This window comes from Hyla sarda, chromosome 3 (assembly GCF_029499605.1).
Source record: "Hyla sarda isolate aHylSar1 chromosome 3, aHylSar1.hap1, whole genome shotgun sequence".
Taxonomy (NCBI): domain Eukaryota; kingdom Metazoa; phylum Chordata; class Amphibia; order Anura; family Hylidae; genus Hyla; species Hyla sarda.
The window spans coordinates 412382728-412402445 of NC_079191.1; the positions used below are offsets into that span (position 1 = coordinate 412382728).

Below are 19718 nucleotides of genomic sequence, written 5' to 3' on the forward strand. Positions count from 1 at the left end.
ATTTTATTTAATTGTAGACAATATTATCAGCCGATCATAGAATATTGTTGCTTCTCTAAATTAATCACCAGGAGACTAAAATATAAAGTAAAATGTTCTGTATATTGTGAATTGGTTGGAGAAAATCCAGTATTCTAAATAGTCAGTAAATACCAAATGACTGGAAAATGTGTTGTTAATGTAAAGTACTAGATACATATCTGCCCCATTGTGTTATACCTAGTGCAGGGTATGATGACCCAGGGATTCTCTCTTTGATGTGTTTGTGTCAGGCATCAACTAGGCATAATACAATAATAGTCTCTCTGTCTTCTTCATCAGAGTTTTAAGGAGTTTTACAGAACTAGAAAACTAACAGCCGATTGTTGTCACCAACAAAAGCCATGTCTATTGTTAACCAAGCTTAAAGGGATGTGCCAGGATTTTTTTTTAATTTGAATTCAAGTAGAGAAAACAGACATGGTCGCACATCTACATTTTGTATTTTGATCTAATTGCTTCTCAGCATAAATTCAAAAACTAGCAGGTTGTTAGTATACATTTTGATCAAAAGGTACAAGCCCACTCGCCACGTCAAGGCCACCTATTTAGAGTGGGTCCCTAACATCCCTAGCACAAAATGGCGTAGGGGGAACAACCCACTGGCAGCGCAGCCCCAATGCCACTCAAACCAGTCAATGGGCCGCACCTCCCCATAGACACGGTGCCACAGCAGCAATGGATGCCGCACAGCAACACACCAGTGTGAACAAGGTGTAAAAGCACACTAAGCATGTGCTCCCAGTCAGACTGGGAGGCTGCCAGAAATAAAATGGCTCTGTGTAGCTACCTGCTACTTTATACAGGGTTAGGCTGAGGGGGTGGGGCAGAGTGCAGACCAAGTGAAAGCAACAAAAAAAGGAGGGGATAGAAAACACAATGTGAATTCAAGTAGACAAAACAGACATGGTTGCACATCTACATTTTGCGTTTTGATCTAATTGCTTCTCAGCATAAATTCAAAAACTAACAGGTTGTTAGAATACATTTTGATCAAAAGATACAAGTCCACTCACCACATCAAGGCCACCTATTTAGAGTTGGTCCCTAACATCCTTAGCATAAAATGGCGTAGCACTGAGCGGCGACCACCACCGCCGCAACACCAGTGCCCACAGGGGGGAACGACCCGCTGGCAGAGCGGCCCCAATGCCACTCAAACCAGTCCCAGGGCAGAACCTCCCCCCAGGTGGCCTTGACATGGCGAGTGGGCTTGTACTTTTTGATCAAAATGTACTGTATACCAACAACCTGTTAGTTTTTTAATTATGCTGAGAAGCAAGTAGATCAAAATACAAATGGTGGATGTACGGCTATGTTTCTCTTTGTGTTGTACATTTGTAGTCTCTCCCTTCTTCCATGGCCAGCACTCCACTCCACCCATTCGGCCCAGACATTTTTAATTAGCAGGAGACTGCATAAGGGTTTCCTCCCTCCATTCTCCCAGCCCTCTGGTAGGGAGTACATGGTAAGTGTTCCCACTGGTGTGATTCTCTTTGGCGGCCATTGTTTCTGTGATGATTTAGTTAACTTTGCATCCACGCTTCAGATTCCCAAATTATATATTAACAGTTGTCACTATGTGTCTGTCAGATCATTGTGTTACTATGGAAACTTTTCTCTCTATTACACACAAGACCCACATGACATTAGACAATACGAATAGAGAATTTTACTTTAATGTGGATCTTTGATGTCATTTATTTATCCACTGTGGTAGAGGGTGTGATGCAGGGCAGATGGAATTACCCTAGGTACAGATGGCATAAACCCCTTGTATTTGTGACGCCAGGGCGTGGTTTATCCTCAATACCACCCAAAGGTATACCGCTGGATCCTGGGCTAGGCACAGGGGGCAATAATGACTCCAATGCCAACTTACAGACAACGGTAGCTTTACTGAATGACAGATGGTACAGTCTATACAGTGTAGCCAGGCCCACGGAGGTGACCAGTGACTTCAGAGACCTTAAGGGCTTGCAGTAGATTTGGACAATTTTAGTGCAGGCCACTCTGACTTGACAATAGATAACAGAGACTGACTTGACTTGAGACTGACTAAGCTGTGACTGTAGCTTACTTGTAGACTTGAAGGCTTGTGGCTGCAGGATGGACTTGAGGCCTCCTATGACTCCAGACACACTCTAGGACTTCACAGCACTGGACCTCAGCAAAGACTAAGAGCAGAGCTCAAAAAGAGTGAAGAGATTCCTCCCAGGGCTTTTATAGGGGAGGCTCTGATGGGGTCCCATAGGTCACCCTTAGGTCACATGGTCACTGATCCCTCCTGGGTTACACTCACATGACAACTGGTGATCAAATGTTAACATTCTTAAAGCTATAACATCCTTATATACATTATATAATATAATACAGGCAGGACGACATATTCACTAGGGGACACTGCAAGGAGGCTGCCTGACAGGGCAGCAAGGGTACGGGGGTACAACTCCCGTACTGGGTCATCACACCACAGACCCTCATTCGTATTGAACAGTGATGATATACTACTGAGGGGAACGTACTATGCCTAAGATGAGAAGCAGTAAGGAACAATGTTATGCAGTGAAGAAAAAAACACATGAAGACAATCCCTTTTTGTTACATGGGTTCCCTGACTATAAGCTGATCACTAGGGGTTTTTCTGATGGCACTGTCAGCGATCAGTTTTAACCCCTTAAGGACTCAGGGTTTTTCCGTTTTTGCACTTTCGTTTTTTCCTCCTTACCTTTTAAAAATCATAACCCTTTCAATTTTCCACCTAAAAATCCATATTATGGTTTATTTTTTGCGTCGCCAATTCTACTTTGCAGTGACATTAGTCATTTTACCCAAAAATGCACGGCGAAACGGAAAAAAAAATCATTGTGCGACAAAATCGAAAAAAAACGCCATTTTGTAACTTTTGGGGGCTTCCGTTTCTACGCAGTGCATATTTCGGTAAAAATTACACCTTATCATTATTCTGTAGGTCCATACGGTTAAAATGATACCCTACTTATATAGGTTTGATTTTGTCGCACTTCTGGAAAAAATCATAACTACATGCAGGAAAATTTTTACGTTTAAAAATGTCATCTTCTGACCCCTATAACTTTTTTATTTTTCCACGTACGGGGCGGTATGAGGACTCATTTTTTGCGCCGTGATCTGAAGTTTTTATTGGTATAATAATTTGTTTTGATATGACTTTTTGATCACTTTTTATTCATTTTTTAATGTTATAAAAAGTTACCAAAATACGCTTTTTTTGACTTTGGAATTTTTTTGCGCGTACGCCATTGACCGTACGGCTTAATTAATGATATATTTTTATAGTTCGGACATTTACGCACGCGGCGATACCACATATGTTTATTTATTTATTTTTTACACGGTTTTATTTTTTTTATGGGAAAAGGGGGGTGATTCAAACTTTTATTAGGGAAGGGGTTAAATGACCCTTATTAACACTTTTTTTTTACTTTTTTTTTGCAGTGTTATAGGTCCCATAGGGACCTATAACACTGCACACACTGATCTCTCATCCTGATCACAGGCGTGTATTAACACGCCTGTGATCAGCATTATCGGCGCTTGACTGCTCCTGCCTGGATCTCAGGCACGGAGCAGTCATTCGTCGATCGGACACCGAGGAGGCAGGTAAGAGCCCTCCCGGTGTCCGATCAGCTGTTCGGGACGCCGCGATTTCACCGCGGCGGTCCCGAACAGCCCGACTGAGCAGCCGGGTCACTTTCAGTTTCACTTTAGAAGCGGCGGTCAGCTTTGACCGCCGCTTCTAAAGGGTTAATACCGCACATCGCCGCGATCGGCGATGTGTGGTATTAGCCGCGGGTCCCGGCCGTTGATTAGCGCCGGGACCCACGCGATATGATGCGGGATCGCGGTGCTTCATATCGCGGGAGCCGGCGCAGGACGTAAATATACGTCCTGCGTCGTTAAGGGGTTAATCTGTGGGTGCGCCTGGCAAAAAACTTCCCTGTAGCGCCACCAAAGGAGGAATAAACCAGTACATACTATGAAAGGTTGAAAAGGTCCATCAAGTTCAACCTAAAACCCTACTGTGTTGATCCAGAGGAAGGCAATATCCCTACCCATGTGGCTTATGCCAATTGCCCAATGGCAGAGGGAAAATGCCTTCCTGACTCCAATATGGCATCAGAATAAATCCCTGGATCAATGTTCTAAATCTAGTATATATAACCTGTAATATTATATTTTTCTAAAAAAAACAACAACAAAAAACATCCAGGCTTTCCCCTTGAACTTGTTTATTTAGTCAAACATCACAACATCATGTTGCAGAGAGTTCCATAGTCTCACTGCTCTTACAGTAAAGAATCTCTGTCTGTGATGATGATAAATCCTTCTTTCCTTTGACATAGAGGATGCCCCCTTGTCATGGTTACCGGCCTAGCTATAAAAAGATCAATAGAAAGATCTCTGTACTGTCCATTTATATATTTGTACATTGTAATCAAATCGCCCCTAAGACGTCTTTTCTCCAGACTAAATAACCTCAAGCTTGATAACCCGTCTTGGTCCTGGATTCCTCCCATACCAAAAATTATCTTTGTCGCCCTCCTCTGCACCCTCTCCAGTTCAGCCATGTCCTTCTTATATACAGGAGCCCATAATTGGACACAATACTCCATGTGTGGACTGACTAATGATTTATACAAAGGCAAATGGTTGTCCTTATAACGGATGGACATACCAGATCCTTCAGCGCTAGAAACATTCTTAGTAATTGTTCCGCTAGAACATGACAGTCCTGAAGAAAGGGGCTTCACTTTATACACTCAAAATTTCTAGCTTTAGACAACCCCTTTAAAGGGAACCTGTTATTACTATTATGGTCCCAAGTGGCTTCTGTCCCACAGACTTTAATTGACAGGTCTCTCCCTATAGAGATCTATCAATGATGGTGGGGTGGGGAGAAGACGCTAGGGACCACCACAATGACTCATGGTCCAAGCAGCATGAACATGATAGCAGGTTCCCTTTAACTCCAATTTTAATCTAAGATTGGAGCAAATAAATAGCAAAGTTTCTTATAACTACATAAGGAACAATATATTAAAAGTTTGGTGACAAGTAATCTTTAACCCCTTAACGACACAGGATGTAAATGTACGTCCTGGTGCGGTGGTACTCAACGCAGCAGGATGTACATTTACGTCCTACACTTGACCGTGAGCATCGGAGCAATGCTCGGATCATGCGTGGCAGGTCCCGGCTGCTGATAGCAGCCAGGGACCCGCCGGTAATGGCCGACATCCGCGATCGCGCGGATGTCCGCCGTTAACCCCTCAGATGCCGTGATCAATACAGGTCATGGCATCTGCGGCAGTGCGGTCACTAAAATGGACGATCGAATTGCCCGCAGCGCTGCCGCGGTGATCCGATCATCCAGAACGGCAGACGGAGGTCCCCTCACCTGCCTCCACTGCCTTCCACGGGTCTTCTGCTCTGGTCTGAGATCAAGCAGACCAGAACAGAAGATGACCGATAATACTGATCAGTGCTATGTCCTATGCATAGCACTGAACAGTATTAGCAATCAAATGATTGCTATAAATAGTCCCCTATGGGGACTATTAAAGTGTAAAAATAAAAGTAAAAAAGTAAAAAATAAAATGTGAAAATCCCCTCCCCCAATAAAAATTTAAATTGTCAGTTTTTCCCTATTTTACCCCCAAAAAGTGTAAAAAAAAATTTTTTATAAACATATTTGGTATCGCCGCATGTGTAAATATCTGAACTATTAAAATATAATTTTAATTATCCAATACGGGGAATGGCGTGAACGTAAAATAAAATAAAAAAGTCCAAAATTGCTGCTTTTTTATAACATTTTATTCCAAATAAAATTGATACAAAATGTATTAAAAGTTTTACACATGCAAATATATGGTATAAAAAAAAATTACAGATCACGGCACACAAAATTAGCCCTCATATCACCGCTTATACGGAAAAATGAAAAAGTTATAGGTTAGCAAAATAGAGGGATTCTAAATGCACTAATTTGGTTAAAAAGTTTTCAATTTTTTTAAAGCGGTATAATAATAGAAAAGCATGTAATCATGGGTATCATTTTAATCGTATTGACCCACAGAATAAAGAAAACATGTCTATTTTACTGTAAAGTGTACAGTATGAAAACCTTCCAAAATTAGCAAAATTGCGGTTTTCTTATCAATTTCCCCACACAAATAGTATTTTTTTGGTTGCGCCATACATTTTATGGTAAAATGAGGGATGTCATTTCAAAGGCCAACTGGTCGCGCAAAAAACAAGCCCCATACTATTCTGTGGATGAAAATATAAAAGAGTTATGATTTTTGGAAGGCAAGTAGGAAAAAACTAAAGCATAAAAATAAAATTGTCTGAGTCCTTAAGGCCCAAATAGGCTGAGTCCTTAAAGGGGTACTCCGCCCCTAGACATTTTATCCCCTATCCAAAGGATAGGGGATAAGATGTCAGATCACCGCGGTCCCGCTGCTGGGGAGCCCTGGGATCCCCGCTGCTGCACCCCGCTATCAGTACAGCACAGAGCGAGTTCACTCTGTGCATAATGATGGGCGATACGGGGGACAGAGCAGCGTGACATCATGGCTCCGCCCCTCGTGACATCACGGCCCGTCCCCTTAACCCCTTAAGGACTCAGGGTTTTTCCGTTTTTGCACTTTCGTTTTTTCCTCCTTACCTTTTAAAAATCATAACCCTTTCAATTTTCCACCTAAAAATCCATATTATGGCTTATTTTTTGCGTCGCCAATTCTACTTTGCAGTGACATTAGTCATTTTACCCAAAAATGCACGGCGAAACGGAAAAAAAAATCATTGTGCGACAAAATCGAAAAAAAAACGCCATTTTGTCACTTTTGGGAGCTTCCGTTTCTACGCAGTGCATATTTCGGTAAAAATGACACCTTATCATTATTCTGTAGGTCCATACGGTTAAAATGATACCCTACTTATATAGGTTTGATTTTGTCACACTTCTGGAAAAAATCATAACTACATGCAGGAAAATTTATACGTTTAAAAATGTCATCTTCTGACTCCTATAACTTTTTTATTTTTCCACTTATGGGGTGGTATGAGGACTCATTTTTTGCGCCGTGATCTGAAGTTTTTATCGGTACGATTTTTGTTTTGATCGGACTTTTTGATCACGTTTTATTCATTTTTTAATGATATAAAAAGTGACCAAAATACGCTTTTTTGGACTTTGGAATTTTTTTGCGCGTACGCCATTGACCGTACGGCTTAATTAATGATATATTTTTATAGTTCGGACATTTACGCACGCGGCGATACCACATATGTTTATTATTTATTTTTTTTACACTGTTTTATTTTTTTTATGGGAAAAGGGGGGTGATTCAAACTTTTATTAGGGAAGGGGTTAAATGACCTTTATTAACACTTTTTTTTAACATTTTTTTTGCAGTGTTATAGGTCCCATAGGGACCTATAACACTGCACACACTGATCTCTAATGCTGATCACTGGCATGCATTAACACGCCTGTGATCAGCATTATCGGAGCTTGACTGCTCCTGCCTGGATCTCAGGCACGGAGCAGTCATTCGTCGATCGGACACCGGGGAGGCAGGTAAGAGCCCTCCCGGTGTCCGATCAGCTGTCCCGAACAGCCCGACTGAGCAGCCGGGTCACTTTCACTTTCACTTTAGAAGCGGCGGTCAGCTTTGACCGCCGCTTCTAAAGGGTTAATACCGCACATCGCCGCGATCGGCGATGTGTGGTATTAGCCGCGGGTCCCGGCCGTTGATTAGCGCTGGGACCGACGCGATATGATGCGGGATCGCGGCGCGATCCCGCTTCATATCGCGGGAGCCGGCGCAGGACGTAAATATACGTCCTGCGTCGTTAAGGGGTTAATGCAAGTCTATGGGAGGGGGCGTGATGACCGCCACGCCCCCTCCCTTAGACTTGTATTGAAAGGGGTGGGCCGTGACATCACGAGGGGCGGAGCCATGACGTAACGATGCTCCGGCCCCTGTACTGCCCGTCATTACGTGCAGAGTGAACTCGCTCTGTGTTGTAATGATAGCGGGGCGCGGCAGCGGGGATCCCAGGGCTCCCCAGCAGAGGGACCGCGGCGATCTGACATCTTATCCCCTATCCTTTGGATAGGGGATAAGATGTCTGGGGGCGGAGTACCCCTTTAAGGGGTTAAAGTGTACCTGTCATTTTATGTGACTTTTCAGGATAAGCTGCCCTGTGTGTGAACATGCGGAGCACCACTTTTTCTGGCCATTGTATAACTTCTATATGATATTTTCAGCAGATTTCTGCTCTGCAGGCTTTATCTATAAATTTGAAATTCTCCTAGAGATGGTGGGCAGAGCTCCCCCACCCCCTCTATAGACTTGTATTGCTTGTCATACAGACACAGGACAAAGCTGAGCTGATTTTCAGAAGGGAATACACTCTCACAGAGAGGAGGTAGAGGGAAGAAGCATCATAACAGGAGAAAGAAGCATTTTTGTCTAATAAGATATAGTACATAGTTTCTTAGATTCTATTAATCTGTGCAAACTTTGTTATACCGACAGTGCCTATTCGATAGAATCCTTCATTGAGTCTTCAGGAGTCTGACTATTTACTAAATCTCCTTCATTCATGGTGGACCTCCAAGTCATGTCACCCTCAAGTCATAAAAAGCTTAAATTTTTTTTTTTTTTTTTAAGTTTTCTCTTTGACTATCTGAGGCTCTGCTAAACAGTTTCATGTTGATGGGACGGCCAGGACATGTGTGGAAACTACAAAAAATAATAAGTTACGTTGTAGAAGTGGATTTTAAGTGAATCGTTCCAGAAAAATCCCTCAAGCATTCCGGTTAATAGATCCTACGCCTGTATACGTGGGAATGTCAAAGCCAGCCTATACCTACGAAAAGAACAGGCATACGGTATAATAAAAAAAAAAAGAAAAAAAAGAGTCCCAGCAGGAGGGCGGCCTGCACCAATGTAGAGCATAATTGTGTAAACACAATTCCTAATTTGCTTTCATTATGGTGCACATCTCCTATAGCCTCTCTAGAGTAAAAGAAAAAGAGTCCTGGGGCCATGCAGAGAGTTGAAAATAAGTTCTATCCGAGCTCGTAAAACATAATTGTAGGCCGCTCCGGCTTACACCATTGACCTACATAATTGCAAACAACTTCTATAAATGGAAAAGCTGTTAGTTAAAGTATCTAGACAGGAATCTTTTTTTTTTTTTTCGTTTTTTCTTTTCTTTTTTTTTTCTTTCTTCACAACATCTGCCTCCAGAGGGAAAGAAAAGCTATGTTTGGACTGGCCTTTTTCCATTTAGGAAAAAAAAAAAAAATCTGTCTAAGGCGAAGCAAGTTACATAAACATTTTTTTTTTCTCTTTTCATAAATTGGCTGCAGTCTCCGAACAATAAGGTTACTGTGGAGGGAAAAACCGCAGACACGTCCCACATCTGCTGGACAAGCAGCAAATCTCAACTGTGGAATCATTCTTTGAAAACGCCAGAAAGGAAGTCCAGGGTCTTAAGGCGAGACCTTTCTATGTTATAGTTGGAGGAGTTCCCCGGCTTTGCTTTCTGTGTAGCTGGTTATAATATTAGCAGCCTTTATGGATGAGAATATCCCCGGGATGCTGATGCCAGTGAAGAGAAAGCTCTCTCATTGCTTTCCTGTCTGGAAATGTTTGTATGTAAAAAAAAAAGTCTAGGGGTTTCGTTTTAATTTATTTCGTTATTATTTTTCTTTTTGAATATATTGCAGTGGTCTCCAAATTCTGGACCTCCAGCTGTTGCAACTCCCATTTCTATCCCTGAGATTCTGATGCCAGTGAAGAAAAAGCTCTCTCATTGCTTTCCTGTCTGGAAATGTTTGTATGTAAAAAATTCTAGGGATTTCATTTTAAATTATTATTATTATTCTTTTTGAATACACTGCAGTGTCCTCCATATTGAGGACCTCCAGCTGTTGCAACTCCCATTTCTATCCCCGGAGTGCTGATGCCAATGAAGAGAAATCTCTCTCATTGCTTTCCTGTCTGGAAATGTTTGTATGTAAAAAAAAAAAAAAGTCTAGGGATTTTAATTTATTTTGTTATTATTTTTCTTTTTGAATATATTGCAGTGGTCTCCAAATTCTGGACCTCCAATTCTGGACCTCCAGCTGTTGCAACTCCCATTTCTATCCCTGAGATTCTGATGCCAATAAAGAGAAAGCTTTCTCATTGCTTTCCTGTCTGGAAATGTTTGTATCTAAAAAAAAAAGTCTAGGGTTTTCGTTTTAATTAATTTTTTTTATTATTTTTCAGTTTGAACATACTGCGTTGGTCTCCAAATTAGTATTATTTTCTTTTTGAATACACTGTGGTGTTCTCCAAATTGAGGACCTCCAGCTGTTGCAACTCCCATTTATATCCCTGAGATTCTGATGCCAGTGAAGAGAAAGCTTTCTCATTGCTTTCCTATCTGGAAATGTTTGTATGCAAAAAAATTCTAGGGATTTCATTTTAAATTATTTAAATTATTATTATTATTTTTTAATACATTGCGGTGTTCTCCAAATTGAGGACCTCCAGCTGTTGCAAAATTACAACTTGCCCAGCATGCCCAGACAGCCAACGGCTGTGGTTGTAGTTTTGCAAATGTTGGTGGTCCACAGTTTGGAGACCACTGGTGTCGATTATGATATTCCGATCATGAGATACTGGCAGGACAGGAACTACCTATAGGCAAAAGAGGCAGTGGTCTAGAGCGCACCCTTGATAGGGGCCCAGCTCTGCCAGCCGCAAGAAAGTTACTGCACTACTACACACTTTCTCTGTCACTTTGCTTTCCTGTCTGGAAATGTTTGTGGGTAAAAAATTCTAAGGATTTCCTTTTAAATTATTTTAATTATTATTATGTTCCTTTTTTAATATATTGCTGTGGCCTCCAAATAGTGGACCTACAGCTGTTGCAAAACTACAATTTCCAGCTTCCCCAGACAGCCATTGGCTGTCTGAACATGCTGGAAGTTGTAGTTTTGCAACAGCTGTAGGTCCACTATTTGGAGACCACTGGTGTCGATTATGATATTCCGATCATGAGAGTCTTCTGCATTCTTGACTTTCAATATCATTCTGAAATACTGGCAGGGCCGGTACTACCTATAGGCAAAAGAGGCAGCAGTCTAGAGCGCACGCTTGATAGGGGCGCAGCTCTGCCAGCCGCAAGAAATTTACTGCACTACACACTTTCTCTATCACTTTGCTTTCCTGTCTGGAAGTGTTTGTAGGTTAAAAATTAAGGATTTCATTTTTTTTATTATTTAAATTATTATTATTATGTTTCTTTTTGAATACGGTACATTGTGGTGGTCTCCAAATAGTGGACCTCCAGCTGTGGCAAAACTACTACTTCCAGCATGCCCAGACAGCCAACGGCTGTCTGGGCATGCTGGAAGTTGTAGTTTTGCAAATGCTGGAGGTCCACAGTTTGAAACCACTGGTGTTGATTGTCATATTCCGATCATGAGATTCTTTTGCATTCCTGACTCTTAATAGAATCCTGAGATACTGGCAGGGCTGCCACTACCTATAGGCAAAAGAGGCAGCAGTCTAGAGCGCACACTTGATAGGGGCGCAGCTCTGCCAGCAGCAAGAAAGTTACTGCACTACACATATTCTCTGTCAGCCCGATCGCGCTTTGCTTTCTGTCTCAAAATGTTTGTATGTTAAAAATTCTAGGGGTTTAATTTTAAATTTATTTCATTATTATTATTTTTCTTTTTGAGTATATTGCGGTGGTCTCCAGTGTGGACTAGGTCAACTATTCCTATTGAAAACATAGATTTTATACAGTAGATGCCTATCACAGAATGTGACTACGGTTTCATAAGGCTGTGGCCACACATTACTTGCGACAGCAATTCACATTATTACAGTTGCGTTTTGGCTATAAAAAAAAAAAATAATATAAAATAATAAAATGGCCAAATGTTCGCAGTCACATGCGACTTGCATTGGTGTCCGTGGTGATTGGTGTCCCATAGGTTTTCAGGCCTAGCGTGTCTTTGCAAGTTGCGCAGATCCGTCCTGCTAGTCCGGCATCCACGAGAGCAGCAATCCAAGAGAGCGATCATTAGCTACAGCTCCCTTATATGGGCAGGGGCTGGACTAGTGCTAATTGGTCCAATACTTGTGTCAATCACCATTACAAAGGATTATGGGTAACATGTGACCCAAGGACCTCCAAAGGTCCCCCAACATACCATAGAGGATATTAACATGGTTACATGACCGAAGGTCCTTCGACGCTAAACAAGGTAAGTACTAGAGATGAGCGAACTTACAGTAAATTCGATTCGTCACGAACTTCTCGGCTCGGCAGTTGATGACTTATCCTGCATAAATTAGTTCAGCTTTCCGGTGCTCCGTTGGGCTGGAAAAGGTGGATACAGTCCTAGGAAAGAGTCTCCTAGGACTGTATCCACCTTTTCCAGCCCACGGGTGCACCTGAAAGCTGAACTCATTTATGCAGGATAAAGCATCAACTGCCGAGCCGAGAAGTTCGTGACGAATCGAATTTACTGTAATTTCGCTCATCTCTAGTAAGTACTATACATTATATTAAATTTATGGTATTATTAAATATATACATGCATTAACATTATAGAATTAGAGTAGAGAAGAGGCGACTAGGGGCTGTCCCACCTGGGGGACCCTACCTGAGCGTAGTTACTCTGACTTTGGGGACCACCACACTAGGTACAGTATGCAATACGGTACCGGGACACCACAGAGTCTCATCCCTGCAATTCACCAAATAAGACCAATCTTATCACCTGGCTAGACTCCAGCAACCGGAAGCCAAAACTGCCGCAGTTTTGATGCGTTTTCTTATTTAAAGTACATTTTTTTGAGAAAAAAAATTGCAACGAGGAGTAAGTGATATGACGTATAGTCACTTCAGGTGTTTTTTTTATGCAGATTTGATGTCTTCAGGCTGTGTTTACATGTTACACCTTTACATTTACTATATATGTGATATACTGTATTTGCCATATGTTGTAGGGAGATAACAGTGCGGAGAGTTACTATATAATGATGCAGTTAGCCCTCCGCGCCATCACATATGCCTACGTACTGTATGTGCCGAAATGGCCCATGAGCCCCAGGGTCCGATTGTGCCTGCTATCTCTAGCTGTACCGCCGCGCTTCAGGCATTTCATGGCTTCCTTTGTTTCCACTTGCTCTTCAAGGTGAGAATTTGCAGAACAACAGTCATTGTGTCAGTAATATAGGGACGGCGATGGAGTTAGACATGTCTTGACTTACAATGGTTTGCAAAGCAAGAACACGTCCAAGTAAAGGTATGTAATGCAGGGTTTCTTAACCAGGGTGCCTCCAGCTGTTGCAAAACTACAACTCCCAGCATGCCCGGACAGCCTTTGGCTGTCCGGGCATGCTGGGAGTTGTAGTTTTGCAACAGCTGGAGGCACCCCGGGTAGTAAATACTGATGCAATTTGTTACTGTTACCTGGGATGTCAGGCCTACTGCCATTTCCAATGCACATTGACATAATAGTGCATATTCTGAAACATCGGCATTGGTTGGTGTGGGCCTTCATCCCACCTTCATCCTACCTTGCCCCAACCTGTTCCCCCTATTGCAGCCACATATGGAAGAGGTCATTATACATGAGCATTTCCCTCTCCCAGAGACTTAACTTGTCGCTTCTGGGCCCCAATGCAAAATCTGCAACAGGGCCCCATGTGCCAACTATAATACTGGGAGCAAACGGAGCTGGGGGAACCCCTGGCGTAGCGGCACCTTGACAGGGGTTTTAGTGGCCCTTTCAGGGTGGAGCAGGTGGGAATTTTGGGGCTTGAGGGGGCAAGGGAAGTTAATGTGGGTATAAGGGGTTAATTTGCTGCTGCCCCTTTAACACCTTAACCCCTTAAGGACGCAGCCCTTTTTCACCTTAAGGACTGAGCCCTTTTTCGCCATTATGACCACCGTCACTTTACGAATTAATAACGCGAAAACGCTTTTATCGAATATTCTGATTCTGAGACTGTTTTTTCGTGACATATTCTACTTTATTTTGGTGGTAAATTTTCGGCGTTAATTGCATCCTTTTTTGGTGAAAAATCCCAAAATTTCATGAAAATTTTGAAAATTTCGCATTTTTCTTACTTTGAAGCACTCTAATTGTAAGGAAAATGGATATTCCCAAAAAATTTTATTTTTCTTCACAAACACAATATGTTCACTTTATGTTGGCATCATAAAATGGACATATTTTAGCTTTTTGAAAAAATTAGAGGGCTTCAAAGTAGAGCAGCAATTTTCAAAAATGTCATGAAAATTGCTAAATCTGAAGGGACAGATGTTACAGAACTACAACTCCCAGCATGCCTGGGCAGTCAAGGCATGCTGAGAGTTGTAGTTTGGCAACATCTGGAGGGCTACTGTTTGGGCACCACTGTAACAGTGGTCTCCAAACTGTGACCCTCCAGATGTTGCAAAACTACAACTCCCAGCATGCCCTTTGGCTGTCTGGGCATGCTGGGAGTTGCAGTTTGTCCCCCCTAGTGGTTGCCACAGTAAAGATCGATTTACTTTCACTTTCAATTCCCCCCCCCCCCCCCCCCACTGTCGATTCCCTACCTGATCAGGATCCTGCAGGCTCCAGCGAAGATCCCAGGTCCCCAGGCATCTTCTCCTGCAGCCTCCATCTTCTTCCCAGAGCCCCTCGACATCCAGGGGCGGGCAGAATGGGGGGTTGCCATGGCAACCCCCTGTCCTGCGCTGCCATTGGTCAGAACTAACCAGGGGATGCCAGGGGATAGGAGTAGGTCGCAGCTTTGTGACCTCACTCCTATCCTTTAGGCTGATCGGGGCTGTTGCTGACAACTCCGATCAGCCCTATTTTCCGCGTGATCGGGTCACCAGAGACCCGATCAGCCCGGAATTGGAGAAAACCGTATGTCTGAATTGACATGCGATTTTCTCCGATCGCCGACATGGGGGGGTCACAGGACCCCCCTGGGCGATGTGCCAGGGTGCCTGCTGAATGATTTCAGCAGGCATCCGGCTCCGGTCCCCAACCGGCTAGCGGTGGGGACCGGATTTCCCACGGGCGTATGGATACGCCCTCGGTCCTTAAGGACTCGGAATGCAGGGCGTATCCATACGCCCTGTGTCCTGAAGAGGTTAAGGATTCAGCGTTTTTCCGTTTTTGCATTTCATTTTTTACTCATCACCTTCTAAAAATCATAACGCTTTCAATTTTGCAAGTAAAATCCATATTATGGCTTATTTTTTGCACCACCAATTCTACTTTGCAGATAAAAGCCGCAAAAATAGAGATAGAAAGACTCATTGCCAAAGAGAGTAAAACTAACCCCAAAATGTTCTTTAACTATATAAATAGCAAAAAGGTCAAAAATAAAAGTGTAGGCCCTTTAAAAAATGATGAGGAAGAAATTATAAATGGGGATCAGGAAAAAGCAAATATAATAAACAAATTCTTCTCCACTGTATTCACCGAGGAAAATGAAATGCCAGGTGAAATACAGTGAGATAAGGTAAATGCCCCAGTACAGGTCACCTGTCTAACCCAGGAAGAAGTACAGTGCCGCCTACAAAAAACCAAAATAGACAAATCACCAGGTCCAGATAGAATTCACCCCCGTGTTACATAGTTACATAGTTAGTACGGTCGAAAAGAGACATATGTCCATCAAGAGGATGGACTAAATGAATTAAGTAATGTAATAGACAGACCCCTATTTTTTATATTCAGGGACTCTATAGTAACAGGGACTGTTCCCCAGGACTGGCGCACAGCAAATGTGGTGCCAATATTTAAGAAGGGGTCAAAAGGTGACCCCGGGAATTATAGGCCTGTTAGTTTAACCTCGGTTGTATGTAAATTGTTTGAGGGTTTCCCAAGAGATGCTATTTTGGAGTATCTTGATAAAAAAAAATGTATGACCCCATATCAGCATGGCTTTATGAGGGATCGGTCCCGTCAAACTAACCTGATCAGCTTTTATGAGGAGGTGAGCTCCAGACTGGACCAGGGGCAATCGCTGGATGTCGTATATCTGGATTTTTCCAAAGCATTTGATACAGTTCCACATAAAAGGTTGGTGCATAAAATGAGAAGGATTGGGCTGGGGGAGAATGTGTGCAAGTGGGTAAGTAACTGGCTCAATGATAGAAAACAGAGGGTGGTTATTAATGGTACTTATTCTCATTGGGTGACTGTTACTAGTGGGGTACCACAGGGGTCCATCTTGGGTCCTGTCCTATTTAATATATTAATTAATGACCTTGCAGAGGGGTTGAATAGTAAAGTAGCAATCTTTGCAGATGACACTAAACTCTGTAAAGCGGTAAACACAATAGAGGACAGTGCACTGTTACAAATGGATCTGGATAGGTTGGAGGTTTGGGCTGGGAAGTGGCAGATGAGGTTCAACACTGATAAATGTAAGGTAATACACATGGGGAAGAAAAATCCAGGCTGGGATTATGTATTAAATGGGAGAACACTTGGGATGACTGACATGGAAAAGGACTTAGGAGTCTTAGTTAATAGTAAATTTAGCTGTAGTGACCAGTGTCGGGCAGCTGCTGCCAAGGCAAATAAAATCATGGGGTGCATCAATAGGGGCATAGATGCCCACGACAAGGAAATAATTCTACCGCTGTACAAATCACTAGTCAGACCACACATAGAATACTGTGTACAGTACTGGGCACCAGTGTACAAGAAAGATATAGTGGAGCTGGAGAGGGTTCAAAGACGGCAACCAGAGTAATACGGGGAATGGGAGGACTACAGTACCCAGAAAGATTATCAGAATTAGGGTTATTTATTTTAGAGAAAAGAAGGCTTACCTAATAACTATGTATAAATATATCAGGGGACAGTACAGAGATCTCTCCCATGATTTATTTATACCCAGGACTGTATCTATAACAAGGGGGCATCCTCTACGTCTAGAGGAAAGAAGGTTTCTACACCAGCACAGACAGGGGTTCTTTACTGTAAGAGCAGTGAGACTGTGGAATTCTCTCCCAGAGGTGGTGGTTATGGTGAACTCTGTAATAGAGTTCAAAAAGGGGTCTGGATGCATTTTTGGAGAGTAATAACATCACTGGTTATGGATTCTAGATTTATAGGGACAGAACATTGATCCAGGGATTTATTCTGATGCCATATTTGGAGTCGGGAAGGAATTTTTACCTCTAGTATGAGGGTTTTTTGCCTTCCTCTGGATCAACTGAACTCAATAGGGACTTAGGGTTATAGGTTGAACTTGATGGACTCTGGTCTTTTTTCAACCTTATGAACTATGTTACATGCAGGAAAATTTAAAATTCTCATCTTCTGACCCCTATAACTTTTTTATTTTTCTGCTTACGGGCCGGTATGAGGACTCATTTTTTGCACCGTGTTCTGAAGTTTTTATCGGTACCATTTGTGGTAGGCCTCAGGGGTAGGGGTAGTACAGTCAGGGATTTGCTTTGGTATATCAGGGGTTAATGTTAACCCTATAGTTTGTGATGCCAGGCTTAGGGCTAGTATGCAGAGATGATTCTCTGGCCTATCTCCGCCCTTCCCAGTAACGATAGGTGCATAAGAATAAAGACTGAAGGTCCACAAGATAGTTGAATTTGACCTTGCATAAACTTTACTTAACGGCTTGCGGTACATCCACAGAATAGTAACAGTCTCAATCAAACAGTCTCTCTATACTTCAATGACTGACAGATGTTGCGGACCTTGACTTTAGATAATAGTCTCTGAATTCAGGGTATATTGCGAAGATCCGTCCGGATTTAGGGGATAGATAAGGTCCGGTGGTCTTGCAGAGTGTTTAGGGATTGATACACTCACAATTTGGAATAGATCAGCCGTTGCCGCAAGGCTAAGGCCTAGACTCACTGATGACAGCAGCGCAGATCCTTTCTTGTCAACAGCCAGGAACCAAGAGAGAGATTAATGGCCGCCGTGCCCTTATATGGGCAGGAGCGGGCCGTTTCTATTGGTCCAGCCATCTGTCACTCACCGTCACAAAGGAAATGAGTGCATTACGTCACAGGGACCTCCAAAGGTCCTCAAGCAGAAATACCATAGAGTTCACGTGATCATGTGACCCGCAGGTCCTGCTACGCCTCTCACAGGTAATTAACTATTTATATACATTTTACACAGTTAAACTTCCACAAATAAGGAGCATATGACTAGAGCAATGACTATAGGGGTGATAGGTGACTAGGGGTGGACTATACAAAAGGACCCCGACGTCCTAGGGACTCTGGCTATGGGGACCTTTAAACAGGTACCGTATAGGATGCGTACCGGGACACCACACATTTTTGTATTGATCAGACTTTTTGATCGCTTTTTATTCATTTTTTCATGATATAAAAAGTGACCAAAAATACGCTATTTTGGACTTTGGAATTTTTTTGCGTGTACACCATTGACCGTGCAGTTTAATTAATGATATATTTTTATAGTTCGGACATTTACGCACGCAGCGATACCACATATTTTTATTTACACAGGTTTTTTTTATGGGAAAAGGGGGTGATTAAAACTTTTATTAGGGAAGGGGTTTATTAACTTTTTTTTTTTCCACTTTTTTTTTGCAGTGCTATAGCTCCCATAGGGGGCTATAACACTGCACACACTGATATTTTACCCTGATCCCTTTGCATGGATCAGCGTTCTAGGGGCTCGATTGCTCAAGCCTGTAGCTGAAGCTTGGAGCAATCGGACACAACGGAGCAAGGCAAGGGGACCTCCGCTCGCGTCCTAGCTGATGGGGACATCGCGATTTTATCGGGATAGTCCCGATCAGCCCGACTGAGCTTCCAGGAAGCTTTTACTTTCGTTTTGGACGTGGCGATCGTAGGTTGGGTTGTTCTAGGTTGGGAGGCGTGTGAAAGGGTCCTGGTGGAGGTAATAGTTTGAGAGTTAGATGTTTGAGATTGTTCAATTGGGCCTCTTGGTGGTGGTTCTGGGCCTCAGGAGTTCGTGGGAATGTGCAGAAGGTTATCTGGGTGCCCCTGGGCCAGGGGTAAGAGCATGGTGCTCAGGTCTGGTTGTGGGAGGTAAGTGCCCTCTAGGGCCCCTTTAGGGCAGTGGGTTAAGTTCAGTGAACTCAGGTTATGTTGATATGTTACTAGCTGAATACCCGGCGTTGCCCGGTTTTTCCTTCCAAATCCTTTTTGGGGAGGAAAATAAACAAAGGAGGAAGCTTTTGACTTCATATGCAGTCCTCATATATTGTTGTCATATCCCAACCCCACATCCCGACCTCCTATCCCGTCCTCCTATCTCGACCTCCTGTCCCGACCTCCTATACCGTCCTCCTATCCCGACCTCCTATCCCGACCTCCTATCCTGACCTCCTATCCCGACCTCCTATCCTGACCTCCTATCCAGACCTCCTATCCAGACCTCCTATCCCGACCTCCTATCCCGTCCTCCCATCCCGACCTCCTATCCCGACCTCCTTTCCCGTCCTCATATCTCGACCTCCTATCCCATCCTCCTATCCCGACCTCCTATCCAGACCTCCTATCCCGTCCTCCTATCCCGACCTCCTTTCCCATCCTCATATCTCGACCTCCTATCTTGACCTCCT

General features: G+C 43.0%; 1 protein-coding gene across 3 annotated transcripts in view; it reads left to right on the top strand.

Annotated features, from left to right (window-relative positions):
* Positions 1-19718, top strand: part of HHAT (hedgehog acyltransferase) — a 489607-nt gene that overhangs the window by 17406 nt on the left and 452483 nt on the right. The window lies entirely within an intron of this gene.